Below are 10,011 nucleotides of genomic sequence, written 5' to 3'. Positions count from 1 at the left end.
GTTTACTAAAGAATAAAATTGTGTGATAAAAAGAAAATTAGTCAAGAACTACTTACAATGATCTAGCCATAAGCTGATGAAATGTGCCAACCCATTTCTAAAATGTAGGCAATTTTTAAATATTTCTGGCCAATAACAGCATTTAAACATCATAGTTTCATTAGACAAGATAAACATTTGCACTGTAGTCAATTTTATGTTTTCTAACTTGATTACAAATCCTTATCATATTCTTCTTGGATTTCATTACTTAATTTGTTATTAGGTTAAGGTTGGCTAAATAAAATAAGTTTGAATATATGTATATAAATCATTTTTATATATCATATATATCAAGGCACTTAATATTACATATAAGTTGAGAATGTCTCTAGGAATTTTATCTTCAAAGTTATTATTTACATTTTATCTTTTAACATCCAATCTTATTATGCAAAATAAATTAACTACCAAAGCAATCTTCTATATTATGAAATCTCTCACTTTCAAACTGCAACTCTCCCATTCCAACCTTTTTTATGTGAAAACATATTGTAGTCTAGATTGCTGTATGAATATCTGTATTCTCCTGTGACTATGTCTGATGATGCTAAGCATTTAGATGAGAAAAATGTTTAGTCTAAAAACTGGATTAATAAATATCCAATTGTTGGCATTATAGAAATGAAGCATCTAGATTATTGAATTTTTGCATTTTAAGTGAATCCATATGTATTTACTCGAAGTCTTAGGTTCATGAGATTGGAGAGTGTAATGAATGCTTTAATAATAATAACCTTACTGATATTTTATTAAAATATTATAAAATTATTATAATTATGTATGTACCATTTAGATATATCATCATATTACATATAGGTGCATGGGTATTGTCTCATTTGTATAGAATCAGTACACATCAGAATAAACATCTACCAAATGGACAATTTTTTTTTATTATAGTCTATGTTCTATACATCACATTAGGTTCCTTAGAGTCATATCTAATTTAATGTTTGTAAGTGTTCTATGAGATACATATTTGAGTCTTAATTTTGCATATGAGATGATCAAAACTCATAGAGGTAAGGTAACTTCCTTAATTTCCTAAAGACTTTAGTAAAACTGTATTTTGAAGTTTATTATATTTGACTTCAAAGTCCACTGTATCTTATTGTTCCAAGAGAATAAAATTGCATGAAAAAATGTGATTTCTATATAATTGAAGGACACATTTTAATACTGAAGTATTTAATGTTTATAAAATATATATTATACATTTCATTGCCCTAACCTGAACAAAATCTATTCAGAAGTATATATAAACATTCTTTGTTGTTTAAAATTCATGAAATAAGCTGGAAATCACAACCAAAAAAAAAGAAAAAAAGAAAAAAAGAAAAAAATCAGTCAATGGAAACTAAACCAATAATTATACACATGACAAAATAAATAGATAAAGATATTAAAAATGTAACTAAAACCTTATACCATGTGTTTGAGAAGGAAGAAGAAAACATTACCATTAACATAGAGAAATGGTGAATATAAAAAGACATAGTGAATTTCTACAGAGGAAAAAACAATGTCTGTGATGGGAAATAAATTTTATAGGATTAAGAGCAGATCAAACACTGCAGAAGAGATCAGTGAATTTGAAATATAGTAATAGAAATTATCCAAATTAAAATACTGAGAGAAAAAAACCTGAAAAAAAAAAAACAGTGTTATCAGTGCACTGTGGGAAGCATTCAGTGACCTAATCTTTCTGTAATTAGGTCCCTGAAGGACAGGCGAGAAAGAAAAAATCAAAATAGTGACCCAGTATTTTTTCAAATTTGATGAAAGCAAATCCCAGGCAGAAGAAACATGAAGAAAATTCTACCAAGAAGAAAAACTGGAGGCTTTCCCACTAAGATTGGGAACAAAGAAAGGATGATCTCTTTCACCACTTTTAGTCCACATTGTACTGGAAGTCTTAGCAATGCAATAGGACAAGAAAAGGAAATGAAAGTTATACTGATTAGGAAGGAGGAAATAAAACTGTCATTGTTCAAAAACGGCATGATTATGTAGACAACCCAAAAAAATTCAACAAAAATCTCCTGCAACTAAAAAGCAATTTTAGCAAGGTTGCAGGATACAAGGTTAATATATAAAAGTCAATTGCTTTTTTATATACCAGGAGTGAATAAGTGGAATTTGAAATTAAAAACGCAATACCATTTACACCAGCACCCCCAAAATAAAATACTTGTACCAATCTGAAAAAATATATACAAGATCTATATGAGGAAAGCTATAAAACTCTGATAAAAGAAATCACATAAATAAAGGAATGAAATAAATGGAGAGATAATCCATATTCATTGATAGGAAGACTCAATATTTTTAAGATATCATTTTTTCCCAACTTGATCTACAATGCAATATCAATCAAAATCTTAATTTGTGGATATTGACAAAGTGAATCTAAAGTTTATATGGTAAATCAAAAGACCCAGAATATCCAACACAATATTGAAAAAGAACAAAGTCAGAGAACTTACACTACCTGATTTCAAGATTTACTATAGAGCTACAGTGATCAAGACAGTATGGTATTGGCAAAAGAATAAACAAATCAATGGGACAGAATAAAGAGTGCAGAAATAGATTCACATAAATATAGTAAACTAATCGCTGACAAAGAAGCAAAGGTAATACTATGGAGCAGAGTGTCTTCCAGCAAATTGTGCTAGAAAACATATCCACGTGCAAAAAAAAAAAGAAAAAGGAATCGAGACGCAGATCTTACACCCTACACAAAATCAACCATCAACCTAAGTGTAAAACATAAAACAATAAAACTCCTAGAAGATAACATAGGAGAAAGCCTAGTGACCTTGGATGGCAATGTTTTTTTAGATACAATATTGAAAGCCCAATGCATAATCAATAAGCTTGACTAAATTAGTGAGTCGAAATCATACTTCTGCTCTGCAAAAATACAGTCAAGAAATTGAGAAGACAAGCCACAAACTGGGAAAAAAATATTTCTAAGACACATAGGTGGTAAATGACTGTTATCCAAAAATAAAAACACTTAATACTCAACAATAAAAAAAACAAAAAACTCCAATTAAAAAATAGGCAAAAAATCTGAACAGATAGCTTTTCCACCCACTAACCCCTCCCCCAGCATGCCTTCTGGCAGCATACCATTTACTTCCAGGTCTGGGCTCCTGCTAGGCTAGCACTACCATTGACTCTCTCTAGCCATTGTCATGATCATCTATTGGGACCTCATCAGTCCCATGATAAGCTGGGTAGCTCCTGTGGGTGGAGGGGAATATGGCCAGTAAGACAGAGTTAACACTGTTGAGTCGCTCATTGGTGAAAATGTCTTCATTGAAAGCCCCAAGGGCAAAGGTACCCAAATCACAGTGATCACTGGAGTTGATATTGTCATGAACCAACACTTGCAAGAAACCAGATTCACAAAAGAAACCCACAAGAAGTACATCAAAGATTATATGAAATCAATCAAAGGAAAACTTAAAGAACAAAGACCAGAAAGAGTGAAACCTTTTATGACCGGGGCTACAGAACAAATCAAGCACATCTTCACTAATTTCAAAAACAACCAGTTCTTCATTGATAAAACCATGAATCCAGACGACATGGTTGTTATCCTGGACTACCACGAGGATGGTGTGACCCCATATGTGATTTACTTTAAGGCTGGTTTAGATGTGAAATATGTTAACACATTTGGCTACACTTTGGATGTTATCATGTGTTATCATAACTGACTGCTATTTTTCATCCACACAACACCAGGACTTAGACAAAGGGACTGTTGTCATCTTGAGCTCTTCATTTATTTTGACCTTGATTTATTTGGAGCAGAGGCATTGTTTTTAAGAAAGAAAAAAAAAACATGTCATGTAGGTTGTCAAAAAATAAAAAGCACTTAAATTCAAAACAACAATGAGATACAACTACACACCTATTAAAAAAACCAAAAAACTGATAAGAGCAAATGCTAATGAGGATGTGAAACAATAGGCACTCTCATTTATTGCTGCTGGAAATGCAAAATGATACAGCCACTTTGGAATAGTTTGGACTTTCTTACAAAACTAAATATGTTCTGGGGCGCCTGGGTGGCTCAGTCGTTAAGCATCTGCCTTCAGCTCAGGTCATGATCCCAGGGTCCTGGGATCGAGTCCCACATCGGGCTCCCTGCCCGGCAGGGAGTCTGCTTCTCCCTCTCCCACTCCCCCTGCTTGTGTTCCTGCTCTCTCTGTGTCTCTCTCTGTCAAATAAATAAAATCTTTAAAAAAAACAAAAAACAAAAAACAAAAAACAAAAAAACTAAATATGTTCTTATGATAAAATGTATCAGTCATGCTTCTTAGTATTTACTGAGATGAATTGAAAATTTAATGTCCACACAAAATCCTGTGTATGGAAGTTTATAGCAACTTAATTCATAATTGCCAAAACTTGGAAGTAACCAAGATGTCCTTCAGTAGGTGGACATATAAACGATGGTATATACAGACAATGTAATATTATTCAGCACTAAAAAATGAGCTATTGGGGTGCCCAGGTGGCTCAGTCAGTTAAGCATCTGCCTTCGGCTCAGGTCATGATCTCAGGGTCCTACGATCGGCCCTGCATAAAGCCCCCTGCTCAGCAAGGAGTCTGCTTCTCCCTCTGCCCCTCACCCTGCTCATGCTCTCTTGCTCTCTCTCAAATAAATAAATAAATATTTTAAAAGTGCTATCAAGCAAGGAAAAGATATGGAGGAAACTTAAATGCGTCTTACAAAGTGAAAGAAACCAACCTGAAAAGGCTACATATTGTATGATTCCAAATGTATGATATTCTGGAATACACAAAACTATGGAGACAGTAGAAGGATCAGTAGTTGCCAGAATTCACATTATGGAGGAAGCAGAGGAAAAGAGACAGTGCACAGAGACTTTTTAGGATAGTGAAACTACTCTGTATGATATCATAATGGCGGATGCATGCCATTATACATTGGTCAAAAGCCATAGAAAATACAACACCAAGAGTGAACTCTAATGTAAATTATGAACTCTGGGTGATAATGATCTGTCAATATAGGTTTATTAATTATAACAAATATCTGAACACATGCAGGATGTTGATAGTGAGGTTGTGTACCTATGAGGGGAGGGGATGTAGAGAAAATCTCTGTAACTTGCCATTTTTTTTTGTGAACCTAAAGCCACTTTAAAAATTGCTCTAAAGGGGGCTCCTGTGTGGCTCAGTCAGTTGAGTGACCGGCTGTGGATTTCAGCTCAGGTGGTGACCTCATGGGTCGTTAGATGGAGCCCCACCTGGGGCTCCACACTCAGTGGGAAGTCTGCTTGAGATGCTCTCTCTCCCTCTGCCCATCTTTCCCCACACTCTCACTCTCTCTAAAATAAAGAAAATAAATCTTTTAAAAAATTGTTCTAAAAAATAAAGTCTTTTTTTAAAAAAGATAAATAGAATAAAATCATATTTAGTTATAAGTTGCTGCATTTAACCTAGATATTTGTATCTATAAGAACTCCTTGATAGAATTATCTGTTCTATATTTTAATGTCAAAAGAAGTCTTGTTTGGGATTGTTTTTGTTTTTTTAAATAAACTCAATAAACTCTACCTGTGGCTTAAAAAAATTGTACCAAGGTACATCACAATCAAATCAGCATTCAATGAGAAAGAGATTTTGCACAAGGAAGAGATAAGCTATGAAAGCAGAGAGCTCCAAAGCTCTCCCTAAGGAAACTTACTGTATCAGGAACAGAGTATGAGCAAGTTCAAGATGAAAGACACTCTGAAAGACAATCAAACAAAGAAAGTGACTCTCATAGTAGTTCAAATCCACATGAAAATCAAAGAATGTGGGTAAATTTAGTTAGAAAGGACAGCATGTGCATATTTCTTCCTTTTTCTTCTTTTAACTTATTTTAAAAACAATTGTATAAAACAATATGTATAAAATATATTGTTGGGCCTATAATACATAAAATATAATAATATTTGACAATTAATGCACAGAGTAGGTGGGTGGGAACAGAATTATACAGGAGTAAGAAAAGACACTAGATGAATCCATAAGAACAAATAAAGAGAATCCACAAGAATAAATGAAAAGAACCAGGAATGGTAAATAGGAAAGTTACTATAACAAACAATAAATACATACTTGGTCTTTCTTCTTCTCCCAGCATCTTTAAAAGGAATAATTATATAAAGTAAAAATTATAACAATGTACTGTTGGGCTTTTACTACACATAAACTAGTATTAATTTAGTATAAATCTGAAGTAGATTCTGATAAGATATATATGATAAGGCCTAGAGCAACCACTAAGAAAATAACACAAAACATATAGTAAAAAAATTATTGAGTAAGGGACAGGTGGGGCTGGGTAGGGAGAGATAGATAGTGGGCTATGTAATCAGGCTCACAGAAATCCCAAAAATGTGGAGGTGTGGCGAAACCAGAGATAAGGGAACAAACCAGAACACCCTGCCCTAGGCATGTGGAATGGCTGTCTTTTTTATAATAATCACCTGCATCCAACAAAGAATAACCAGACCCTAAAAAGGAAGTAAGGCATTGAAGGTGCTATCACTAGTCCTTGCTCAATGGTGATATCAATAGAGATGTTAAAAGGATTTAAGTTCCCTGGTTAGCTTTCTATAAAAGACCAACCCTAAAGGCCCTCAGTGGCAACCCTGTCAGAACCCCTCTCACTCTCGAGAGCTTTTTCTGTATCTTCACTTAATAAAGTTCTATTTTACTCACTCTCCTTTGTCCACAAGATTCATTCTTCGACTCCATGAGACAAGAACCTAGCTCTCCTGCATCATTATTTAAAGAATTAAAACGTTAAACTAGAAAATATTTACTTTATACAAAAGAAAGCAATAAAAGAGGAACAGAACAAAAAAAGTATGAGATGCAAAAAAACAAAAAGAAAAATGTCACACAAGATCCAACTACATCAATAATAACATAAAGGGTGAGTGGATTAAACAATCCAAACAAAAAGCAATGGTTGGCAGACTGTGAATCACAGACCTGTACCTCTGAAACAAATAATACATTATATGTTAAAAAAAAAAAGATAGTAGGGAGGGAAAAATGAAGGGGGAGGAAATCGGAGGGGGAGACGAACCATGAGAGACTATGGACTCTGAGAAACAAACTGAGGGTTCTAGAGGGGAGGGGGGTGGGGGGATGGGTTAGCCCGGTGATGGGTATTAAAGAGGGCACATACTGAATGGAGCACTGGGTGTTATACGCAAACAATGAATCATGGAACACTACATTAAAAACTAATGATGTACTGTATGGTGACTAACATAAAAAATAAAATTAAAAATTAAAAAAAAACAAGATCGGGGGCATCTGAGTGGCTCGGTCAGTTAAGCATCTGTCTCGCTCAGGTCATGAACTCGGGGTCCGGGGATGGAGCCCCACGTCAGGCTCCCTGCTCAGTGGGGAGTCTGCTTCTCCTTCTCCTTCTGCCCCTCTCCCTCTCTCGTGCTCTTTCTCTCTCTCTCTCTCTCTCTCAAATAAATAAATAAAATCTTAAAAAAAAAAAAAAAGACCTAACTCAGCATGAGACAGGCACACTTTAGATTCAAAGATACACATAGGTTTAAAGGAAAAGAATGGAAAAAGGATATGCAAACAGGAGCCATGACAGAGCTGGAGTTCTACACCAGCATCAGACAAAATAGCCTTTGAAACAAAGGGGTTACTAGAGATAAAGAAGGATATTTCATAATGACAAAAGGGTCAGTTCATCAAGGATATTTAAGAATTCTAAACACATTTGTACATAATAACCAAATCTCAAAATACATGAAGCAAATATTGACAGAACTTAAGGCAAAAACTGACAATTCATTAGTAAGAGTTGAAGATATTAATATCTCACTTTCAATAATGCCTAGAACAACTAGACAAAGGGGTAATGAGGAACTGGAAGACTTAACACTATAAACCAACTAGACCTAACACACGTCATTAGAACAATCCACTCAGCAACTGAAAAATACATATTCTTCTGAAGTACATATGAAACATTCTCCAGGATAGATCACAGGTTAGGCCAAAGAACAACCTTCAATGGATGTAAAATTATTAAAATCATTAAAAACATTAAAATGTTTTCTGACCACAATGGAATAAAATTCTAAATCAATAATGAAGAAATTTAGAAAATTCACAAATATGTGGAAATTAAATAACATATTCCTTAGTATCCAATGTGTCAAATAAGAAATCACAATGGAAATTAGAAAATATTTTAAGATGAAAATAAAGATACAACAAACCAAAATTACAAGAATGCAACCAAATCAGTGTTTAGAAAGAAATTTATAGCTCTAAACACCTGTATTAGAAAAGAAGAAAAATCTTGATTTAATATCTTATTCTTTCATCTTAAAGCAATGAAAAGAACAACCTAATCTAAACAAGCAGATGGGAGGAATTACAAAAATTAGAGCAGACATTAGTGGAATAAAGAATAGAAAAATGAGAGCAAACTTCATTCTTTGAAGAGATCAAAAAACTTGATAAAACTTTAGCTAGACTGATCAGAACAAGAGAGAAGACTCAAATCGCTAAAATCAAGTATGAAAGAAAGGCTTCACTTCTGTGCTTTCCAGAACACCATCAAGAAATGATACACAGAATAGAATTTATAAATCATATATCTATTAAGGGACTTTTATCTAGAATATATAAAGAGCACTTGCAACTCCATGACAAAAAGACAACTCAATATAGAAATGCACAAACGATCTAAATAAATCCAAAGAAGATACATAAATCCAGAGATCTCCAAAGAAGATATATAAATGGCCAATTAGCACATGAAATGAAGCTCAATATTATTAGCCAGTGGGAAAATGCAAATCAAAACACAATGAGATACCACTTGGTACCTACTAGGAGAGCTATAATCAAAAAGACTGACAAAAACAAGTGTTGGCAAGGATGTGGAGAAATTCAAATGCTTATACATTGTTTGTAGAAATGAAAAATGATATAGTCACTGTGGAAAACAGTCAGGCTGTTCCTCAAAAGGGTACAAAAAGAAGTGCCATATTACTAAGCAATCCACTCCTAAGTATTTACCCAACCAAATCATATATTACACAAAACCTTTATGATCACAGCATTATTCATAATAGCCAAAATATGGAAACAACTTAAATGTCCCTCAACTGATAAATGGATAAATAAAATCTAATATATCCATACAATAGAATATTGTTTGGTATTAAAAAGGAATCAAGTACTGATACATGCCACAGTATGGATAAACCTTGAAAATGTTATGGTAAGTAAAGAAGCCAATCACAAAAGACCACATACTGTATGATTCCATTTATATGAAATGAAATGTATAAAATTTAAATGTAATGTCCAGAATGAACAAATCTATAGGGATAGAAAATACTTTAGTGGTTGCCTAGGACTGAGGAGTTAGAGGGAAGGGGCTGGGAGAAAATGTGGGGAAAGTTTAACGGGCTTGGGGTATGTATGAGGGTGATGAGATATTTTCAAATTGATTGTGGTGATGGTTACCCAACTGTGAATATATTAATAATTTAATTGTACACTGTAAATGGATGAATGATATGGTGAGAATTATATATCAATAAAAGTGTTGAGAAGATGAAGAAAGAAGAGGAGAAAGAAGAGGAGGTGGCTCAGTAGCTTATCATGTTTAATGATTAACTATGTATAGAAAATCTATGGACCCCCTAAATTATGGACGTTTCTAACTAGGGCATGTAATTCACATCAGTCTTCTTGACAACAGCTTCCATGGATAGATCAAAATAAGTCATATTCAATTAGGGAACTTGTGGGGACAAGAAATATATTAAATTTTTCTCAGATAATCCTACTAAGAAGTTGATTGGCTATCTCAGCAGACTCTTCCCATTGTGAAAACATTTCAACTTGATCCTATAACATGATCAAAGATCCTGG

The 10,011-nt window shown here is 33.7% G+C and overlaps 1 pseudogene; it reads left to right on the top strand.

The window, feature by feature from the left end:
- Positions 1–3,312: 3,312 nt before the first annotated feature.
- Positions 3,313–3,773, top strand: LOC118528513 (translationally-controlled tumor protein-like; annotated as a pseudogene).
- Positions 3,774–10,011: the final 6,238 nt, after the last annotated feature.

This window comes from Halichoerus grypus, chromosome 9 (assembly GCF_964656455.1).
Source record: "Halichoerus grypus chromosome 9, mHalGry1.hap1.1, whole genome shotgun sequence".
In the NCBI taxonomy this organism is placed as follows: domain Eukaryota; kingdom Metazoa; phylum Chordata; class Mammalia; order Carnivora; family Phocidae; genus Halichoerus; species Halichoerus grypus.
The sequence above is the reverse complement of the archived record's forward strand: the minus strand, read 5'-3'. Positions and strand labels throughout refer to the sequence as shown.